This window comes from Xenopus laevis, chromosome 4L, assembly GCF_017654675.1.
Source record: "Xenopus laevis strain J_2021 chromosome 4L, Xenopus_laevis_v10.1, whole genome shotgun sequence".
Classification (NCBI taxonomy): domain Eukaryota; kingdom Metazoa; phylum Chordata; class Amphibia; order Anura; family Pipidae; genus Xenopus; species Xenopus laevis.
Genome location: NC_054377.1, coordinates 22,837,058 through 22,860,089, shown reverse-complemented (window position 1 = coordinate 22,860,089; position 23,032 = coordinate 22,837,058). Strand labels below are relative to the sequence as shown.

At 38.7% G+C, this 23,032-nt stretch overlaps 1 protein-coding gene across 6 annotated transcripts in view; it reads left to right on the top strand.

The window, feature by feature from the left end:
* The window catches only part of LOC108713861 (tetraspanin-4), a 374,746-nt gene that overhangs the window by 51,686 nt on the left and 300,028 nt on the right, over nucleotides 1-23,032 (top strand). The window contains exon 3 of one of the 6 annotated variants that reach the window (XM_041589968.1): nucleotides 1,417-1,551. The exons of the other annotated variants lie outside the window; for them this stretch is intronic. The gene's annotated coding sequence lies outside the window, so the exon portion shown is untranslated. The remainder of the gene's footprint in view (nucleotides 1-1,416; nucleotides 1,552-23,032) is intronic. 6 annotated transcript variants of the gene reach the window in all.

The following is a 23,032-nucleotide window of genomic DNA, read 5'->3' as shown; positions in this document are numbered from 1 at the left end:
CAGAACACTCACAGACTTAACAGATACAAAAAAAAAAAACATACAACATTTTTTCGTATACAGATTATCGCAGTCCAAACCAAAGTGATGTAGTTAAATAAGGCAGTTGTCAACCTTGGTGCAAAGGTGAACATTTGCATTGTTTTACTTCTCCTTTAACTTTCTGTGGCTTATGATCAAGCGTAAGGAGAACTAAACGAATAAGGTTTGATATGTTGTAATTTATATACTGAACTTTCTGTGTCAGTCCAGTGCTTCAGCAGCTCTTTAATAATAGTAATGTTCCAGGCTTTGGGCATTGTCCGCAACAGCACCCCATTTATTTTGCTAGGAGTGTCTGTGACACTGCACATGCTCAGTGTGCTCTAGGCTGCCATTTAGAAGCTAAGCTTAGGGTTCATGAGAAATCACCAAATACAATCTTTCCAAATACATATGGCATTGTAATGTCACCTTAGTAATTGCACTGATATAAAAATATTATATATATGTGTGTGTTGGGGTCTCTTGAAGCCACATACTTTGGGCACCCTAAAATGTGGGATAACATTCATCTTTGATTCATCTTGTCTCTGTGCCCAGATTTTGAGTACTGTTATGTACATTTTGCAAAGTAAAATAACAAGGTTAGCCACAATTTACAGTTTACAAATTCACTTCGGATAATGAAGTGCCTAAGCGCTGCTGCATATTGAATATTCAAATGTGACTAAAAAATGTCACAATAGTTACATAACACACGTCACTGACGGAGTCTGCTTTCCATCAAGTCATTTACCGTAACTTTATAAAAACAAGGTTATATCCTTTTCTTTGTTTCATTAGGTTAATGCTGCCAGTGATTTCTTAAGAAGTGGAATAAAGAAATATTTAAACATCTGGCGAGCTGTTTTTCCAAGAGGTTGACTTTATTTTTCCATGGTATTAGAAACGCTTTAGGCTTTGCGTCAGCCTGCGAGAATGGAATCAGATCAGGGTCTGAGGCAGGAACAGAAGCTGCCCTGTGACCCTATTTTCTCAGGTTAACGGGGGCAACTTCAGTACACTTTGCGCTCAGTACCAATTCTGAAGGTCAAAGCAAATTTTCAGTAATTACATAACTAGATGATGTATTTAATTTAGTCATGTTGGATTCTTATTGAATGGCATGCATATTTACACAGTGACATAGCAGGGGAAAGCGAAAACATACTTCAGTCTTTCAAGTTCAGCCTATTCCCAGTTACCAGGCTATTGATCCAGAAAAAGCAAAATGGAATAAAACCCAATTGTACTGCATCCAATTTTGCAGCGGAAAGATATGCATCAACAGTATTCCGAAGAAAATTAAGTCTAAGAAACAGTAACATTTAGTTTTCTGTCCTTTTGCTGCAGTATCTTATATTATATTTATGGAGCGTGTATTGGCTTGTTTAGACCCTAAGCTGATTCTTTCGATGGAAACCTTTAAAGCTGTGGTGGAGACTTCAGAATTCTTTTCTTTGTGAGAATTCACTCAAATGACAAAAGGGGCAAAACCGTTTTCAAAGGAAGAGACATTGACACGCAAGGGTAAGACTTGAGCAGGTATTCTTCTTTGTTTTATTCACAGCAGGGATTTCCACAAACAGCCATTTTTCAATTTGCACAAATAGGAAAATAACAAAGCAAAGTTTGTTCTTCTGAAACCAGGACAGACTGTTCCTTTGACATTTTTTTAACAGTGCCTCAGCTATTGTATGGGCAATTTCAGTCCAGCAAAAATGACAATTATTTTACTGTCTTTAAGAGTTTTTTTTTGCTTTCCCAAAAGTGAACAAGCTCTTATCCCCCACACTGGAGTCCTGCGCTGGGTCGGGTACCAGTAAAAAAAGCAGGTATCCTGCGGAATGAGCAGAGGATGTTCAGGTGTGGGTCTGCAGGTCAGGTTGCGGGTCTCATCTAAATTTCTTATTTCATGTAATGTTGTCTATATTTTACTCCTGTTAAATTTTTACAAAACAGTTTAATGGTGGTCGGCTAGTTGCGGATAAGGCAGGTGCGGGTCGTGTAGTGGATCAAAGTGGGTAAATATGCAGGTTGCGGTTCGGGCTGCGGGTTCGGGTCGATCCTGGTCTAAGAAATTGGTTCCGCGCAGGACTCTACCCCACACTTTCTGGGCCTTACTTCCTGGATAGATAACTCTCAGACCCACCCCTTTATCATAGGTGATATCATTCATCAGTTTTTATCCTGGGTGAACACATCCCCTGTTATCCTCCATGTTTGATGTGTCTCATTGAGCATTCTGGAAGAGACACACCTACCCATAATCTTTCTTCCATTCACAGTTTTTTGAGACACAACTGGATTATTAGCTTGCTTCCTCAACCTAGTATTTTTTTCATAATCAGGGGCTACATTCTTCAACTGTACAACATTTACTCTACAAAATTTGCCCTTTCAAAATTTTACGTGTTGTTAATGCCACTAACGGTAAGGTTTCCCCGCATTTGTACAGCTACAAAATTAGGAAAGTATTTAGGAAGTTGGAAGGTTGAGGAGGCAAGCTAATAATCCAATTGTACTTTCCCAATTCTGTAGCTGTACAACTGCGGGAAAATGTTAGGTACATTACAACTGTTAAAATTTTGCAAGGGCAAAAGTTTCAATCAATGGCCGCAGGAAAGATCGTAATTGTAATGTTTCAATTGCCAATGGTCGCAGGAAAGATTGTAATTGTAACGTGTATGGCCACCTTAACTCCGGCTGAGTGAGTGGTGAGTGCTGGTAGTTTTCTTATCTTGCTTATCAATCCCCTTAGGGGTGATTGTGATGGGGCCCTGTCTAGACCAGAAAGCTTTATCTTGGTGCTGTGTGACTGCTATACCTTTTCCCACATGACAGCTTATTCAAATACATGCTTTTTTACCCACCCTCCCATAAAGGCCAGTGTCATGCAAAGCTCTTGATAAGTTGAATCAATCCTTAGCTTGGACAGTCTATCTTATAAAAACAGAGGGATGAATAGATGGTACCAAACACAAGGAAATACAAGGATCAGCAGGGCAATGATTCCAAACACAAGTTCAATGTAATACTGGAATGGCTCAAGAAGTAAAAAGTGAATGTCCTACAGTTGTCCAGTCAAAGCCCTGATCTCAATCCAACTAAGAATCTATGGCACTATTAGAACTGCTTTGGCCCTGGGGTTTTCAGTAGTGATGGCATGTATTCCCGGGGACAAAAAAAATTGTTGCAACAAAAAAGTAGTGTGTGTAAAATTTGACGCCCATTGCCTTTAATGCATTTGTACAAAAAAGTTGAACGTGTAAAATTTGTTGCACGCGTAAAAACAAAATTATTTTGATGCCCATTGGCTTCTTTCGGAGTTTGGCAAATTTTTCAGCGAGGTGAAACGGACAGATTCGCCCATTGCTAGTTTTCAGATACAAATTCTGTTTGTTATGTGGAGCACCATGTTTGAAGGGATTATGTCATAAATTTTTTATAGTATTGTTTTTATTTTCTAAATGTCACTGTTTACAGCACTATTAAATGATGCGTTTTGAATAAACATGGTTTCTGCTGACAGAATCCTTTTAAAGAAGAATTGTTTAAATGAAACACTGTGGGAAATGGAATAGCCATATAGATCCCGTACAGCCATAATAGAATTTTTATGAAACAATCAACTGTGTGAATGATAGGGAACAATTTACAAGGTCATTGAAATTATCATGGAAGATGATCTCTGTTGTTTTAAATCTAATTAGATATACAAATGTAATATTGTCAGGACAGCTTATTCATCAAGGTGGTGGAGCATATTTTCCTTGGCTTTTATGTTGTGAGTTTTTTGGTGTTTTTGAGAGCTTCCTCTATGATTAACTGTGGCATGTGCTGTTGGCAAAATTTAGGTAACACATAGCTATGAAATGATGAAGAATTTTTAGAGCAACATGGTTGGAAGTGCAGTTATTTGGCGATGGTAATAAGCCTTAAAGGGATCCTGTCATGGGAATATTTTTTCCCAAATTGCATCAGTTAATAGTGCTGCTCCAGCAGAATTGTGCACTGAAATCCATTTCTCAAAAGAGCCAACAGATTATATTTATTTTTAAAATCTGACATGAGGCTAGACATATTGTCAGTTTCCCAGCTGCCCCCAGTCACGTGGCTTGTGCTCTGAAAAACTTCAGTCACGCTTTACTGCTGTACTGCAAGTTGGAATGATATCACTCCCCTCCCTTTCCCCCCAGCAGCCTAACAACAGAACACCGGGAAGGTAACCAGATAACAGCTCCCTAACACAAGATAACAGCTGCCTGGTAGATCTAAGAACAACACTCAATAGTAAAATCCAGGTCCCATATAGTTAGTTACATAGTTAAATTGGGTTGAAAAAAGACAAAGTCCATCAAGTTCAACCCCTCCAAATGAAAACCCAGCATTCATACACACACCCCTCTCTACTTTTAATTAAATTCTATATACCCATATCTATACTAACTATAGAGCTTAGTATCACAATAGCCTTAGATATTACATCTGTCCAAAAAATCATCCAAGCCATTCTTAAAGGCATTAACTGAATCAGCATCACAACATCACCCGGCAGTGCATTCCACAACCTCACTGTCCTGACTGTGAAGAACCCCCTACGTTGCTTCAAATTAAAGTTTTTTTCTTCTAGTCTGAAGGGAGGCCTCTGGTACGGTGATCCGCTTTATGGGTAAAAAGGTCCCCTGCTATTTGTCTATAATGTCCTCTAATGTACTTGTGAAGTGTAATCATGTCCCCTTGCAAGTGCCTTTTTTCCAGAGAAAACAACCCCAACCTTGACAGTCTACCCTCATAATGTAAGTCTTCCATCCCTCTAACCAATTTAGTGGCACTTAGTATCTGCTCATTTATATCCCTCTTAAGGACTGGAGTCCAAAACTGCACTGTATACTCCAGATGAGGCCTCACCAGGGACCTATAAAGAGGCAGAGTTATGTTTTCATCCCTTGAGTTAATGCCCTTTTTTATGCAAGACAGAACTTTATTTGCTTTAGTAGCCACAGAATGGCACTGCTCAGAATAAGACAACTTGTTATCTACAAAAACCCCTAGACCCTTCTCATTTAAGGAAACTCCCAACACACTGCCATTTAGTGTATAACTTGCATTTATATTATTTTTGCCAAAGTGCATAACCTGCATTTATCAACATTGAACCTCATTTTCCAGTTTGCTGCCCAGTTTCCCAACTTAGACAAAGTGCAAAGTGGCAGCATCCTGCATGGAACCTATAGTTCTGCACAATTTAGTATCATCTGCAAAAATAGAAACAGTACTTTCAAAGCCCACCTCCAGGTCATTAATAAACAAGTTGAAAAGCAAGGGACCTAGTACAGAGCCCTGCGGTACTCCACTAACAACACTGGTCCGATTAGAAAATGTTCCATTTATCACCACTCTTTGTAGTCTATCTATCCACTTCGACACATTGTTACATTGAGTATATAATAAAAGGCAATAAGTTTGCCCAGGAGCAATAACAAAGAATATGGGAAAGATCCAGTCACAACACCTGAGGTTTGAAGAAAAAAAAGTAGCTTTAAAAATTCAATCGACAACCATTTCGTTGGCAATTCCTCTGAATAATCAAGTATTTATTATATTTGTATAATTTGTCCTGGCTTTGTGTATTTCAGTTTATTTGATTACAATCTGCGTGATATAAAACCCATGCCGAGTTGCATTATGAGCCTTTGTGATGCTTCTGCTCATTTGGGAGCTTAAGATGCTCCAAGAGTCTTCCACTGGGCCGCGGGTGGATTAGTGCGAGTGACTTACTCTACTTGTTTCCAGTGCAGAAAGCCTACAAGCAGGGGCTGCTGGGACGGGGTGCTGAGAAGACCTTAGGAACACAATGTAAGCACTTAAGTGCCAGCAAATATGAGCCATTAACACAACAATGAAAGAATTACATTGTATGTAACCTGCAAGTCTTTTATGGTTTGTTCACTCTGTACATTCATGTCTTTATTTGTTGAAATTACCAGCTGTAAGTATTTATGCTGGGGGGCTTTGTGTTCCAATTTGTACATAGTGGGCATACAGTATGAGTAATTGAGATACCGGTTGTACCCGCACGGAAAAGGAGTACATTCTGTTGAGTTTTATCTCATTTGTTTCCACCTCTGAAATGCACAGAACTGCTTACCCTCAGCATTATTTATATCATCATTACTTAATCTTCACACACAGCTAAGGGGCTTATTAATTAACTTTCAAGATGCTGTTTTGCTGTGATTTTTACAATGTCTGCAAAAATAAAAAAGACAAAAACAAGGATGTAATCAAGGCATGAATCAAATCAAAAGACGATTCTGAAAGTTAATAAATAAGCTCTGCTGTCGTGATATTGGCAAGCACTTTATTGTCTAAAAAATATATTTGTTTTCAAAGTGCCACAATTGACACGAGGTAGCCATCTGCAGTTGGAAGGGGGTGCACTCCTAGCAACGTTGTTGGGCAAAGTAAATTTTTCTTCGTAATTTGCCATGTTTTTATTCCAGAATGGAGCATTATCTTCCACAATTCCAGTCTGATTGTGGCCACAAGGTAGAGTTGCACTTGCACCTGGGGTTCATTTGCACATTAGGGCTGAACTCCATGGCCGTTTTTTTATCTGATCGGCAAGCGGCGACGAAACACAGATGACAAGTCGGATGCAATCTGAGGCGGCAAAATATAATTGGGGGCAAATTTACTAAATGGCGAAGTGGCTAACGCTAGCAAAAAATCGCCAGCGTGTTCTTTGATCTCCTGCACTGAACAGCCAGAAAAAGATAGTGTTTCTAACTAAATTTGCTTTCGGCAGAGAGCCCAGAATATGGGACAGTTGTACTTTGATACTTTTATTACAATTTAAGATAAGCAAATAAGTAATTGTAACAATTTAAGATAAGCAGGGCACTTGGGGAAACTGTGACTTAAAGGGCAATTCACCATCATTAGCAAAACTGTAATAACATATAAAAACCAGAGAAATGTGTTCAAACTTTCATAACCTGCCAAATTTTGTAAAATTAACATGGTAATTAGGGGGTGTAGGCACAAAAATGAGCTTGGTCAAATTTTTTTTGCCACAATACACACGGCAAATCTTTCTATTTCAGAAATGTTGGGAGGTATGTATAAAGGAACAAAGACAAAGGCCAAGCACAGGCTGCGGAATTCCAGACTAAGTTTTATATCCTCATATTTTATGAGAGGGGGGTGCATTCTTTATTAAAATTCAATTAGCCAACAGAGATTAGAGCATGTGGCAAAACAACATCTCATATACTTATTCCTATTCTACATCATTCTAGATTGTCCTGCCATTCATTCATTTAGTGTTGAATCCTATTTATATACGTGCCAATGTTTGTCAATATCTTAGTCTAAGGACACTCCAGCACATATCATGATAGAATCAGAATAAGACATTTCTGTAAAAATGATCAATATAGAGGGGGGAGATTGCTGCACAAGGACCCACTCCATGAAATCATTGCCTTTCCTATTGTTTTTTTGTAAATTATAGTGACTTACAGGGGTTTATTTCCATAAATCTGGCAGAGTTCTCTATGGAATAAGCTGGTGGAAATGCTTGGCATGTTATAATGCCAGTCTGTATCCCCAATCAAGCCATAAACATATTCCTGTGCATTCTTTTTGCTTTGGAAAACAGCATCTTGGCACGAAACCAAAGTAAAACAAAAGTCTGTATTTATCACTAATCTGATATGAGACTCTGAATACAAAAAAGTGGAACTGTCTGGCAGATGTGGAAGGAATACATTAAACCACATTATTATGGCTGCTTTCGCCTATAAAGTTCCTAATCTGCAAAAGGCTCATTCTTGAATAGTGGATGTTTGGTAATTTTCCTAAATGGTCCTTTTTGATCTGTGTGATCATTTATTATCAGTCCCTGTCTTTTTTGGTCTAATTTCTACATGAAATTAAGCTTGTAGCATACATACGGGTCATTTTCTTAGGGTTCAAGCACACGGGCAGATTCGGGGAGATTTAGGGCAACTTCGGGCTACTTTGGAAATCAAAGTGCAGCGAGTGCATTATGGTGGCAGGCAGGGGGAAGGCAGTTCGGGAGATTATCACCCAGCAGAAGAGCCGATTAGTCGCACTGAAGCCTTTCTCAAACGTTTGAGAAAGGCTTGAGTGTGAGCCGAAACGTAAGTTGTTTTTTGACCTAAATAAACACCTTTTTTGATAAGTCCTGAGAGTGCGAGCTTCTTCATTACTCTACCTAATTTTTTGGCTTATTGCACCCAGACAACTATGACTATTTGACGAGTTGTGCCGGCTTCCAGACTGCCGTTATATATATATATATATATATATATATATATATATATATATATATATATATATATATATATATATATATATATATATATATATATATATATATATATATATATATATATATATATATATATATATATATATATATATATAATCCAATCAAGAAAAACCAGCACCAAGGGACTTTGAATATGAAAAAAAGTTGTATTTAAAACATATGTATCACTGACGTTTCGGTCCCTGTTGGGACCTTTTTCAACCTTTAAAAAGGTCCCAACAGGGACCGAAACGTCGGTGATACATATGTTTTAAATACAACTTTTTTTCATATTCAAAGTCCCTTGGTGCTGGTTTTTCTTGATTGGATTATACACTAATTATTTCCGTGCACAGGGGCAGCCACAACATGGCTTATCTGATTTTGTCTACTAGTGGGCAATTTCCTTGACATGTGATTAAGCAAATATATAATAAAATATGCTGTAGTTTGTAGTTATGGTATACAGATATGAGACCTGTAACCTTGGGTTTTCCAGATAACTGATCTTTCAGTAATCTGGATCTTAATACTTTAAAGTCTACTAGAAAATCATGTAAACATTAAAGGGATCCTTTAATGTTTTTTACAAAACGCATCAGTTAATAGTGCTACTCAAGCACAATTCTGCACTGAAATCCATTTCTCAAAAGAGCAAACAGATTTTTTTATATTCAATTTTGAAGTCTGACATGGGGCTAGACATTTTGTCAATTTCCCAGCTGCCCCCAGTCATGTGACTTGTGCCTGCACTTTAGGAGAGAAATGCTTTCTGGCAGGCTGCTGTTTTTCCTTCTCAATGTAACTGAATGTCTCAGTGGGACATGGGTTTTTACTATTGAGTGCTGTTGTTAGATCTACCAGGCAGCTGTTATCTTGTGTTAGGGAGCTGCTATCTGGTTACCTTCCCATTGTTCTTTTGTTTGGCTGCTGGGGGGAAAAAGGGAGAGGTGAAATCACTCCAACTTGCAGTACAGCAGTAAAGAGTGATTGAAGTTTATCAGAGCACAAGTCACATGACTTGGGGCAGCTGGGAAATTAACAATATGTTGAACCCCATGTCAGATTTCAAAATTGAATATAAAAAAATCTGTTTGCTCTTTTGAGAAATGGATTTCAGTGCAGAATTCTGCTGGAGCAGCACTATTAACTGATTCATTTTGAAAAAAAATTTTTTCCCATGACAGTATCCCTTTAAATAAACCCAATTGGCTGGTTTTGCTTCAAAGATTAATTATATCTTAGTTTGGATCAAGTACAAGGTACTGTTTTATTATTTAAGAGAAAAGGGAAGTAATTTTAAAAAATCCATATTATTTGGATAAAATAGAGTCTATGAGAGACAGCCTTCCCGTAATTCAGAGATTTCTGCATAATTGGTTTCCTGATAACTGATCCCATACCCGTATTTTGAAAATCTGCAGTAACTTCTAATTAAACACAATTAAAGTGACAATTAAAGTGACCTTGGTGCCTGTGAACATTCAGCTCAGTTGCATAGCTCTTTGACAGTTATATCTTGTGCTACTGTTTTTAGTTTTTGTGTGGGGCTTCTATATAGCAATGTCTTACCTTAATGTTAGCTGTGGGGCCCCCTGGGGGTTTCAATCATACTGCTGCTATATGAATCAAATACTCCACGAAAAGGATCAATATAGCAATATATTCTATATATATTCTGAGCAATATAGTCTGTCATTCATCTAGGGCAACTTTAATATAGCAGGTAAATATAGCTTCTTATATCCTTCTGACACCTTCTAATATTGATATGAAGTTCTCCAAAGCTTCTTAGAGCTTTACCTTTCTCCAAACCACCCTAACCTATAGGGCAGATAGTCCACAAGAGCGAATGTACTGTATATATGAGTAAGGCTGCATGAGTATAGATGAATTACACAATACTATTCAGCACAACTCACTCTTCTCTTTTCAAAATTTAGCCGCAGGCTCAGCCAGAGGGATTGGCCACCCCTCACTTTAAAACTTGAAATTATTGAGCCTCAACCCGATTCAGAACCTTGGTTTAAGCCAGGAATGGACAGATCTGTGTACCAGTTTCGACAATACAAAGAAAATACACTTGATTTTCCAACATGTCTAATCAGAATGTGCATACTTATGGACCCATGCCATTTCACTATGTGGAAACCCATTCAACGCTTTCTTATTGAGAGCTGGTCATTATAAAAACCTTTGCATGTCTTGCACTCAGTCATACGGACACAAGGAATTTTTAGTTTCATTTATATATACCTTTTTGATACTGTGAGCTAGGGTTACGAATTCAGATTGAATCTGTAAAGTCTTCTCGCTATAGCTCAGCAGTTCAATAAGTCTACTCTGCGCTTAGCTCTATGAAGCTCAGTACTTGCGCAGATAGGGAATTAGTGGATGGAATTTCATAGCAATTCTGCTCTAAGCTCCCTAGTTGCACAAAATGCCCTTATCAACTGATTGCATCGGGGCCCACAATCCTAAAATAATGATAAATCAGCTCCACAGAACTAAAGACAAAAAAATAAAGCAACAGAGATTCGAGCATGTGGTTGATGGTGGTCTTGTTAGATGATAGTTTGTGGGGTTTGCTTTCCCTGGGAATTACAATCTATGCTGTACTGATTAGCAGAATGGCTGATTTAGAAAATGGATTTCATAATCTGTGATCTATATACCAATTGCAAGCTCTGTAATATTAATGGACAGGCTGAGTACATTTTATATAAAGCATCTTCCAGACATGGCAGAACTGTCATTCAGCTTGAAGAGTGCTAGAGAAAAACACAAAACATATATACTGCTGTATTTAAAAGAGACCCTGGAGCCTTAAAAGAACATTGCTATAAATGCATTATTTTATACAGTATACGGACCATACTGTACCAGACCAAAAATTCTGCAGACTTGTAACAGTGTTGAGGCATGCTTTCACATTGCTCACAGCAGCACTCCCTGTCCTGACCTTGATATACCATATTTTGGGAGTCAGTGGCTCTGCACATGCTCAGTGGGCTCTGGGCGACTGTTGAAGAGTACTTAAGCTTAGGGGTTGTCAGAAATCAACAACTTCAGCAGAATTGAAGTATAATCTCTCAGTTAATCATCAGAATTAATCTAGATGAATTACTGATTAGTTTCATACTGTGAATTTTATTATACCATACCTCCCAACCATTTTTTGGGGACAGTCGCAATTTAAGATAAGCAATTTAAGATCGTCACATCGCCACACTTTGCTAGGCGAAAATTCGCCAGGACAACACTAATTCACTAAAATGTGAAGTTGCCGTCCAGGGTGCCGAACGATGGCGAAGTTTCACTAGCGTTGCCTAATTTGCATAGGGCAGGAAGTTAAATTTCAATGGACAAAGCAAATACATTACATTACACAAGCCCAGGGAACCTTAATAAAATAAATTTGTTATAATGCCCTACACATGAGCCCAGTGTATAGTTTATGAGCCATATGTAAGAAAATGTAGGGGGGAAGCCGGGTACCCTAAAAAAAATTTACGATCTTTTGCAGCCTATCACCCTGAAAAACTGAAAAATCGCCAGAGTTTTTTTGGGATTTTTGTTTGAGGAACTCCTATCTACTCTATTGCACTTCGCCTGGTCTGAGGTGGCGAAGGCAACTTTAAAATCCGCATCTTAGTGAATTTGCGTAGTTACATCCATTCGCCTGGCGTTAGAGTGCAAAGTAGCGCTAGAGTCTCCTTCGCTAGTGAATTTACGCCAGCGCCCGTTAGTAAATAGGAATTTTCGTCAGCGTTAGACACTTCGCCCTTTAGTAAATCTACCCCAAATGTTCTAGCCATATCAATGCAGTTTATTGCTACTTTAAAAGGAATGATCACCTTTGCATTAACTTTTAGTATAATGTAGAGAGTGAGTGAGACAATTTGCAATGGGTTTTCATTTTTTATTATTTGTGGTTTTTGAGTTATTTTATTTTTAGTTATTTGTTGGGGTCTAAATTACCTTAGCAACCATGCATTGATTGAAATAAGAGTCTTTATTATGAATAGAAGAGGGGCCGACTAGAAAGATGAGTAGTAAAAAGTAGCAATAACAAACAAATTGTCTTAAATAGCATTTGTTTTTGATATGGGGTCATATGAAAGCTGTAAAGAATAAGGCAATTAGTAAAATAAAAACTGTACATAATAAGGGTTAGTTCACACAAGGAGATTCGGGAAGATTTTGTTGCCTGGCGTTTAATCGCCTTTTCTTCTGGGCGACAATCTCCCCGAACTGCCTCCACGTGTCTTCCCATCCTCTATAATGAAAAGTCGCATTCGCTAAAGCACGCGCGGCAATGCGTTTTCAGAAGTCGTCCGAAGTTGCCTCACGAGGCAGTTCGGGGAGATTGAAAACTTGGCCATTCTATAACATACCAATAGTTAACTTAAAGGTGAACCTCTCCTATCATACAATAATAAGATTTTTTTTAAATATTGACATTTTAGTTTTTACACGTGTGAAACTGACCATGTACTTTTCCCTGTCACTTAAAATATCCAGTTTTTATAAAATTTAGGGATGCACCGAATCCAGGATTCGGTCTTTTTCAGCAGGATTTGGATTCGGCCGAATCCTTCTGCCTGGCCGAACCGAATCCGAATCCTAATTTGCATATGCAAATTAGGGGGCGGGGAGGGAAATCGCCGGACTTTTTGTCACAAAACAAGGAAGTAAAAAATATTTTCCCCTTCCCACCCCTAATTTGCTTATGCAAATTAGGATTCGGATTCGGTATTCGACAGAATCTTTCGCAAAGGATTCGGGGTTCGGCCGAATCCAAAATAGTGGATCCCTAATAAAATTACATATTTTGAAGCTACCATGGAGTTATTTCCTCTATCTCGAAAAACTTTCCTTGTCTCAGTCACCCACATACTCCTGGAGTGATGTTCAAAGTAGGAGACAGTGGGGCTCATTTATGAACACTGGGCAAATTTGCCCATGTGCAGGTACCCATCAGTGATTAGCTTCTAAAAGCTAGTAGAACAATGAATGCAACAATCTGATTGGTTGCCATAGGTTACTGCCCATGGGCTAATTTGATCAGTGTTGATAAATGACCCCTAAAGTACGACCCATATGCATGCATAAAGGATAATAGAACCTTTGTCAAATTGCTATAATGTTTTTTGTTGTAGTCCAATACTTTGGTTTTATTTACATGCCTTATACCACCCTTGATGGGATTGTGCACCACTATTGTTAGCATTGTATTAAATGAATTCTGCCCACTGTTCAATGAACGGCTTTCCTTTAAAAACTCATCTTGGGCTTCAGAGAAGCAGAGGAAAAGTTAGAAGCCAACCCTTCAACGAAATTGATGAATGCTCTGATTATAAACAAGATAGGTGAAAAAAAATCGTTTCCATCCCTAATAAAACCCTGCTTGGGAATTAATCATTTCTTAATTAGTGGCTGCTCAGAGCCCTTTCACTGGTTTATCGATAGGCAACAGTCAGGACTGAAGTCCCTGATTATTATTTTACAACCCCTTGTGTTTGCTTTGGAGGAGAATAAAAGAGTGTGGTGCATTGTTTTAAAGAAAGAAAGTCACAGTTAGATTATAGCAAGCCACATGCTTTAAAATTCTTTTTTTTTTTTAAGCCCCGTACAACATGGCTGCCTGCACTGGGAGCTCCCTAATGCTAGGTGAAAGGTGCCCTTTAATGTGTCATGGTGTTTGTATGCAATTTCCTTATATAAGTGAGGAATAGATTATAGGGTCATATACAGCCTGTAGGCAAAAGATAGGGCTCCATAACTGCCATTTCATGTTCGTGGGGTAGGAGGGGCAATGCCATAATATTGAGTCCAGCGCGGGTCCATTTTTTGGAACCCGCAACCTGCAATCCACAACCCGGACCTGCAACCTGCATTCTTACCCACTTGGACCCGAACCGCAAGTACCTTACCGCAACCCGGACCCGCGACCTGCTGACCATCAAGAATCAGGAAGTGCTGTCATTGTAAACCGGAAGTGACATCATCGGAAATAGGTGAGAACAGAAAGAAATGAGTAAACCAGGAAGTGCAGTCATTGTAAACCGGAAGTGACATCATCAGAAGTAGTCATGATCAGAAAAAAGGAGTAAAAATTGCTATTGAGAAGACCCGCAAACCTGCAGAACCGCCGACCCGCGTCTATACCCGCACCTGGAACTTCTACCCGCAACTCGCTGGGTACTTCAGGTTTTTCGGGTAACTCGCTGCAGAACTCTACCGTAATGCCTCCCCATTTTGCACACCGCCCAGACAGTTGTAAAGGACCCCTTATTTCTTAAATAGGTGATCAGGTTTCATTGTGTCACATGGCATACATGACTTCACTATGCAATTATTAGAGCTGATGACATCACAAAGCGCTGTTTCTCTGGATATTTTTTGGAGGCTGCTTCTGGTGCTTGTGCGCTATACACTGATGAATAGACTATACAGAGTAGACCTAAATGTTTTGCTGTCTGAACTGCTCATTTTACATTTTAATTCATACTGTATTACTTAGTTAACTTTTAACAAACTGTTATTATGCACAGCTATGGCATGAGGAAACAGACTTTATCTTCTTTCTTCAAATAATGCAAGAGTCATGTATTCAGGAATAAATGGATCAATCAATGGAAAAGAAATTAGCCTGATGCATTTTTTGCTGGTCCATAGTAGTAGCACATAATGCAAAAAGTTGCTTTCCTTTGACCATAATGTAAAAACAAATCTGTTTGTTTAAATACTGTATATTCCGCAAACAGCATTGCCTTGTGTTACTGTCCCTTTAAACTCAAGCCAACAAGTTAACCGCTTCCTCTGCTTTCCTTTTAAGCCTATAAATTTAGAGCTTGCAATCCTTGTTCAATTATTATTCCGTTGTCTTCCCTGTCATATTCACTGCTCCATTATTTCTTCCAGGCTGGACAAATTAAACCCCTTTGCAGCTGCCTGGTATGATTTATAATGTGGTCAATACTGACATTGGGCAGGCATCGCTTTTATCGATTGGCTACCCTCTGCGGAAGACTTAGTTCAGCCGTTGCACAGATTAAACAGCACAGTGAACTTCTTATCCTCCTAATTCTGATCAGTGAGAAACACTGTTGTGAAATATAAGGATATTAGAAAACCCACAGGAGTTTCCTTGACTACAGAAGGACACAAGGCTGCAGGCTGAGTGTAGGAGCTCCTAGTTAACTGCTTATATCCTCATATTTGACAGTACAGTAAAAATGGTGTAAAATCCAGGAAAATGTAAATTAATTATGCATAATATATGGGTGGGACCAAAAACAACAATGTAAAATGAGGGAAATCGTAAAATCAGGGGATGTCAAATGGGGGTTCTACTGTTTAGGGTTTTTATAGTAAGCAACCTTAATGAGTTTAATTTAACCACAGTTGTGTCTCTAAATATTATTTTTAAGTATAAATCTTACATATATAAATATGGGTATGTAGTGAATAAAGTGCCCCCTATTGTAAAATATAAGCCACCCGCTCTGTGACCATATAAAAGCACAATGCCGAAGGCCATCGATATATAGGTCATGGAACTCGCAGGCGACTTCTATTAGCCTCATATTTTTCAACAGGAGGTACTTTATTATATATAAGTAAGTTTCACTGGGGATTATTTATCAACACACTGGGTCTGACTGGGGGCTTGGGGCCCACCGGGGCTACTGGCCCCCTCTGGCACCCCCTGCCGGGATGAGTATGCGCGTCAGTGCGCATGGTCCAGTCCGACACTGTCAACACAGGGCAAATTTGACCATAGGGTTTTTATAGTAAGCAACCTTAATGAGTTTAATTTAACCACAGTTGTGTCTCTAAATATTAAGTATTTTAAGTATAAATCTTACATATATAAATATATGTATGTAGTGAATAAAGTGCCCCCTATTGTAAAATATAAGGATATTATAAGCCACCAGCTCTGTGACCAAATAAAAGCACAATGCTGAAAGCTATCGATATATAGGTCATGGAACTCCCAGGTGACTTCTAATAACAGGAGGTACTTTATTATAATAAGTAAGTTTCACTGAGTCAAGTGAAAGAAATGACATCACTGAGCTCCAATTATAACTGATGACATCACTGAGCTCCAATTATAAGGATATAATTTATAGGATATTCTATAAGAAAAATAAATAGATCCATGCCAGAACACCACTTGTAGTTTCAGTAAAAAATCAGACTTCTACTGGAATATAACTAAAAAATTGCTGACTATTGCAGTACTTGAACAAATATATATATATAAATATGATCTGTACCATTTTTATGACTGTTACATTTATCATTATTAATGCTTTGGCGTGTATAATGTGTCCTAGAATCCTGTCAATGGTTTCCTGACTCTTTGGGTTCCAACCTTTTTTCGTGGTCCTACATTTAATTGTTTTCCCCCATCCCATAAGAAGGTTACTAATAGAAGGAAATGTTGTTGGATTGTTCACACGTACAGTACAGGTATGGGACACGTTATCAAGAATGCTCAGTACCTGGGGTTTTCCAGATAATGGATCTTTTCATAATTTGGATCTTCATACCTTAAGTCTACTGGAAATCATGTAAACATTAAGAGGCTTATTTATTAAGGTTCGAGTTGTGTTTTGGACAAAAATTGGAGTTTTCAAGGTTATTTTTTGGTTATAAACACACATTTTTGCTACAAACTCTGATTAAATCCGCTCTGCTTTTTTACGCTTATCTTTTACATTTTACCGGAAATTTGCTTTGCAAGTAAAAATCTTCATGATCCTTTTGGCTATATCATCCGATTTTCAAAAATTTCACGATTTTCGGGGGCATACACGAAACCGAGCGCACATCAAAAAATCATTGGGACTTCTCCCATTGACTTATATGCAACCTCAACAGCTCTGAGGTGCCGGATTTTCAGATTCTGACTTTTCCAACCTCAGGGTTTAGTAAATTCTGCAAAATTCGTGATTTTTGAAAAGTCTGATTTTATATTGAAAAAAAAAATCTGAGTTTAGTAAATAACCCCCTAAGAGTCAATCTTTTCTAAATAACCCCCTAAATAAACCCAATAGGCTGGTTTTGCTTCCGATAAGGATTGATATTGTCTTACTTTGGATCAAGGTACTGTTTTATTTTTACAGAAAAAAATAAACTCATTCTTAAAAAATGTAATTATTTGGATAAAATGGAGAAAGTTTGTGGTGGTCAGGTCCTTTGAATCTTAAAGTTTTACGTGTCACCAATTAATAGGTTGTACACTTTTGCTTAGATAAATATGTATTTAGGGTGGATGGTGGAAGAGTATCTATAAAGGTATGGGACCTGTTATCCAGAATGCTCTGGACCTGCGGTTTTCCACATAATGGATATTTCTGCGTTTTTGAACTTCATACCTTCAGTCTACTAGAAAATTATATTAATAATAAATAAACCCAATCGGCTGGTTTTGATTCCAATAAGGATTTATGATTCCTAGTTTGGATGAAGTAGAAGGTACTGTTTTATTATTACAAAGAAAAAGGAAATAATTTTTAAAAATGTGGATTAAATAAAATGGAATAAAACGGATAAAATGGAATCCAAGGGAGATGGCCTTTCCGTAATTCAGAGCTTTCTGGATAAGGGGTTTCCGGATAACGGATCCCATACTTGTATATAGTTCCAACACTACACAGGTCAGTAAAAATGAATGTAGGTACAGAAAGTAAACTTTGGGGTCATTTATAAAGTTCGCGCAGCGCATATTTGTTTCCAAATGGTTGTATTGCCTATATTTTTCCCTGAACGCTAATATATTGCACTGCTCTGCCCGTCTTAACAGTTTTTGCGAATTCGCATTGTAAATAAATTTTCGCAAATGAGTTGAGTGTTTGCGTGAGTTCACTTACTGTGCGAGGTTGTTGTGCGTGAAAATAGCATTGACAGTGGGGGTCATTTATAAACTTCGTGCAAGGCAGATTGGTTCGCAAAGTGAATATATATTTAAAAAGCTCTTATAGACATTCACATTTTGAAAAAAAAAAAACGCAATTCTGTTTGCACTCTTATTCAGCTTTATAAATGTAACCATGCGCTGGGCAAATATATTCAATGTGCTAACCAATCTGCCCTGCGTGAAGTTTATAAATGAGTGTGGTTTTTTTCCTGATCCATCAACCATATGTATTGGCACATAATTCAGCAAAATGTATTTACTGCCCTGAAACGCAACATATTTCACATTCAGGCTGAAGTTTTCGGTCTCAAAAAAGAAAGGCCTTTTCGCAGATGGCTTAATTTAATCCATCTGTACTTTCCTTGCGAGAAGCATTGCTTTGCTTTATTTATCTGGTATGGAAACCAAATTCTCTGCTTAACCTCTCCGGTTTCTCTGCTGCTTTTGGAAACAATATCAGAGTGATTCAGGTGTCACCCAAGGGGTTAAGTGGTTATGAGCCGCACAGGCCTGGTCTCTTTAGGGAAATGTCACGCACAATGCTGTAAAGCCAAGTGCTCAGCGGAGAGCTGAAGTGACCTTATGACAGTGGGCGAAAAGGTAATTGAAATTTTGTAAAGCGGCCAGCTGCCCTGACAGGTTCATATATTTCACCTTGCGTATGACACATTCCTTTCCAAGACACAGCGATTATGGGTGTCTCTGGCAGGTTAATACAGTATCTTGCTGCCTGGGAACATCTCGCTTTCAGAAGTTTATTTTCTGCATTTTTCAGCTGACCTCTTCCTGCCTCATGTATTTGTGCCATTTTTACCATTTAAGGAGAGTAACTGCTGGCCAACTCCCTGGCCTCCCACAAGGGAACATCAGTCTCTGACAACGACGCTTTTTCTTGCGTCTTAGGTCCAAGGCAAAAATAAACAAACAGGAGTTATTTTCTCTCCTGCTCATCAGATCTGGAAGAAGATGAAGGAGTAGTAGGAGGAGGAGGAAAATGAAACTGCTTTAATCTGCTCTTTTACCAGAAAATAAAATAACATATTCTAGTTCAGATAAATGACTGAAGAAATGAAACCCACAGTATAATAACAGTTCACTCACTGCTGTAGTTGGGTAATTCTAGGGGACCTATTTACCAACACTTTTTTTTATGAATCATATTTTGTATCTAAAAATTCAAAAATTTGAGAATTAAAAGTACAAAAACCACAAAAATCTTTCCACAGCTGATGTCCCATAGAATTCAATGGGAGCTGTGATCCTGGTGGACTTTTTTTTATACCATTGAAACTTTTAGATGTTTTCAGATTTTCTTTCTCTAGTAATTATCCGAAAAACTCAAATTATTAGTGGTTTTACATTTATACGTATTTATATCCTGCACTTTTTTGCTGTTCGTAATTAATATATTCGGATCTTTCAATAACTCTCATGGCATTCGAGATTTTAGAGAAATAGTTTAATCGTGGTTTCAAAAAGCTCTAATAGCACTAAAATTAGACCTTTAATAAATGGGCCTCCCTGTCTTCACCAGGTTTGCAATCTCATTTCGTTATGGTTTAGGATTTTTTCCCATGCTGCTCAAAATCTTTCTTTCCACCACAAAATAATGAAGATTTTGGGAGACTTTGCCTGTCCACGAAGAGACCATGTGCTACTCATGATCTGTTCATATATAATTATAAGTTCTTGTGTTGGTAGCCTCCCCAAATAAAAACCCATCCATTTTATAAATAAATCCAAGCTGTACTGTTGGGCATCTAATTTCAGTTCCATAATTGGGCATGTGAATGAAAAACCTCTGGCAAAAAAGGAAAGTTGGGTAAGATACCTGGGGAGCTGTGGATGCACTAATATTTAAGGTAGGAATAAGAAGAAGAATCTGGTCCACATTTTTAGCTGGTGCCTGTGGGCCTCTAGTTATGCCAGTGGATGATCTACATCAGTGATCCTCAACCAGTGACATGTGACCAACATGTTGCTCGTCAACCCCCTGTAACGACCACGTTGTCAGGAACCTGGATCGGTGACTGTACCTTGCGGACAAACAGGTGTGGGTTCCGGTGTTCACAGACGCCCTTTTGGGGCCCGGGTTTTCTGCTGTGAAATCCAAGGAATTGTGTGGAAAATTCGTAAGCGAGGCACTGGCTGGGTTTACGAAAATACATAGTCGAGGTTTAAGGCAGGCGGCAGAGATCGTAGTCAAGAGTCAGGCAAAAGAGTCAAAAACCAGGAATTCAGTAGTAGAAACAAAGCTTTAAGGGCTAATTGGCGCCAAATTTCAAATACCACGCCAACCGATGACATAATGACGCTGAGCATCAAGACGCTTGGCACCGAACGCCAGCGTCGGAAGATACCGAATCCGGAAGTGTGCCCCTGCGCACAGAAGACCTGAGAGAGACGCGCTGGGAGGTAGGGAACTGCTGAAATCTCCCGGCGCGTCTTACACCCCCTTGATGTTGCTTTCATTGGCCTCAAGGCAGATTCTTATTTTTTGGTACTTATTTGGCACCCCCAGGAACATTTTTCATGCTTGTGTTGCTCCCCAACTCTTTTTATGTTTGAATGGGGCTCACAGGTATAAAAGGTTGGGGACCCCTGATCTATAGAGAGATGGGTGCTGAGTAGAGCATTCAATTAGCTGAGGAGCAGAGCAAGGTTCTCTCCCCCAGGGCAATCTCACCCTAGTGCTGAAGTAACCTTTTGGCAGAAATATTTCCCCTCCCTCCCTTTCGTCCAGGGCCTGGGGTCCACCGGGGTGGTGCTGTCTCGGAGGACTCCCTCCGGGCCCCCACCCCTACCACAAAGCCTCATCTGTGCCACCACTCCTGCTGCAACCCCCTCCAATTCCACTGCGTGGGCACCTTTTCTTTTGACCAGGGTAGTAGAGGGAAGTCGGGGGCATCGGTGATAAATTCAGACAGGGAGCAGGTCTGGGCTGCCCAGCCCAACTCTGCTCTTATCTTTTATATTTAGTTGGCTTATGCTGGTCAGGCTGGTTTATTGCAGTACCTGTAGTGACCTGTAGCTAGTACTGACCCATGCACTGAGTAGTATAGGTTGTAGCTTTGTGGATTTGGAATTGAAATGGCTCAAATGGGTAAGTAGGTGGGTAAAGTCTCAGGTCTGAGTATCAGGAAATGCAAACCGGTGGTTGGGGCAAAATTTGGAATCTGTAAATATACTGGGAAGTTATTTTTAATTATAGGCGTATAGGAGGAGAGATATGTTCTGACATTAGGATGCTTGCTAAGTCCCTAATATCTAATACTTAAGTCTAGTTATGGAGATGATTGTATTAAACCATCCTCAAACACTGACAATTGCAAAATGGTGTTGCAGTATTCAGGTACGGTATGAGATGGTTATCCAGAAAGCTCCAAATTACAGAAAGGCCGTCTCCCATAGACTATTTTATCGAAATAATTACATTTTTTTTTCTAAAAATTTAATTATTTCGATAAAATAGTCTACGGGAGACGGCCTTAATAAATTAATAAAACAGTACCTTGTACTTGATCCCAACTAAGAAATAATGAATCCTTATTGGAGGCAAATCAGTTCTATTGGATTTATTTAATGTTTGATTAATTTTTTAAGTAGATCCAAATTAAAGAAAATTTTTCCAGAAAAAAAATCCAGAAAAGTCCTGCGCATTCGGGATAACAGGCCCCATACCTGTATATATACAGTAAATGGATGCACAGTTACACTTGGGGCCATATCTAAAAAATGGGGATTAAAAGGTGCAGGGATTCGGGCAAACCGAAGCCAGGATTTGTTGCCTCTGTAAATTTATACACCACTTTTTTATGTTATAAATGTCTTTATTTGCACAGATACATCTCTATTTTTTTTTCTTTTACACCTTGTTTCACTTACGCCAGAATTCATTACACAGCTTAATAGCTATTAATGATTTTACACAGTGTGGCTTGCTGAGGCGACACTTGCAGCATTTCAAGTATTATTTATTCACGGAATTATAAATATGCCCCTGGGTGACAGGTTCCCTTTCTTGGGTGCCGCCCTGTGGATGTGGACTGCAGGGCTGTGTTTTAACAGCTGTTTCTCCATAGGCAGCAGGTTCCCAGCCAGAAGTCTGACAGACCCAGAGAGAGAACTAATCTCCCCATCTTACTAAAACATCAAGAAGAATGTCCTTCGCCACATCAAGTCTGCATGTTAATAAAGTATAACTCGTAGGGCTGTAACTCTACTCACTCGAATTCTAGAAGGGTCTGAGAGGCTTGAAGTAGTTTATTGTATATCTTAAAATTTATTTCAGCCTAGAATCAAAGCAAAGGTCTGATGCTTTTAACCCCTTAAAGGGGAACTATTGCGATAATGAAAATTTTAAAATAAGCTTACTCATACTGAAGTAAGCAACTTTCTAAATACATTGTTTCTGAAATGATCAAGTTTATCTTCACTATCCCTCCCTCAGCATCTGTTTCTCTTCATTCTGTCTTCATTCAGGAGTTGGGTGGAGTGATTCATTGACAGTTATATCCAATATATCTTATAGGGGGAATTCCTTTCCTAGCAGATGAATTCAGTACAAACAAAATCTAACAAAATAACTGCCTTTTGCACAAATTCTGCATGTAGAGAGACTTGGTGTCTGGTGATTTTAATAGAGTGAGCTCTAATACATCTTCTAGGCAAAAGGACCCCCCCCCTCCTTTAAGATATATTGGATCTTACTGTCAATAAATATCTGACACCCA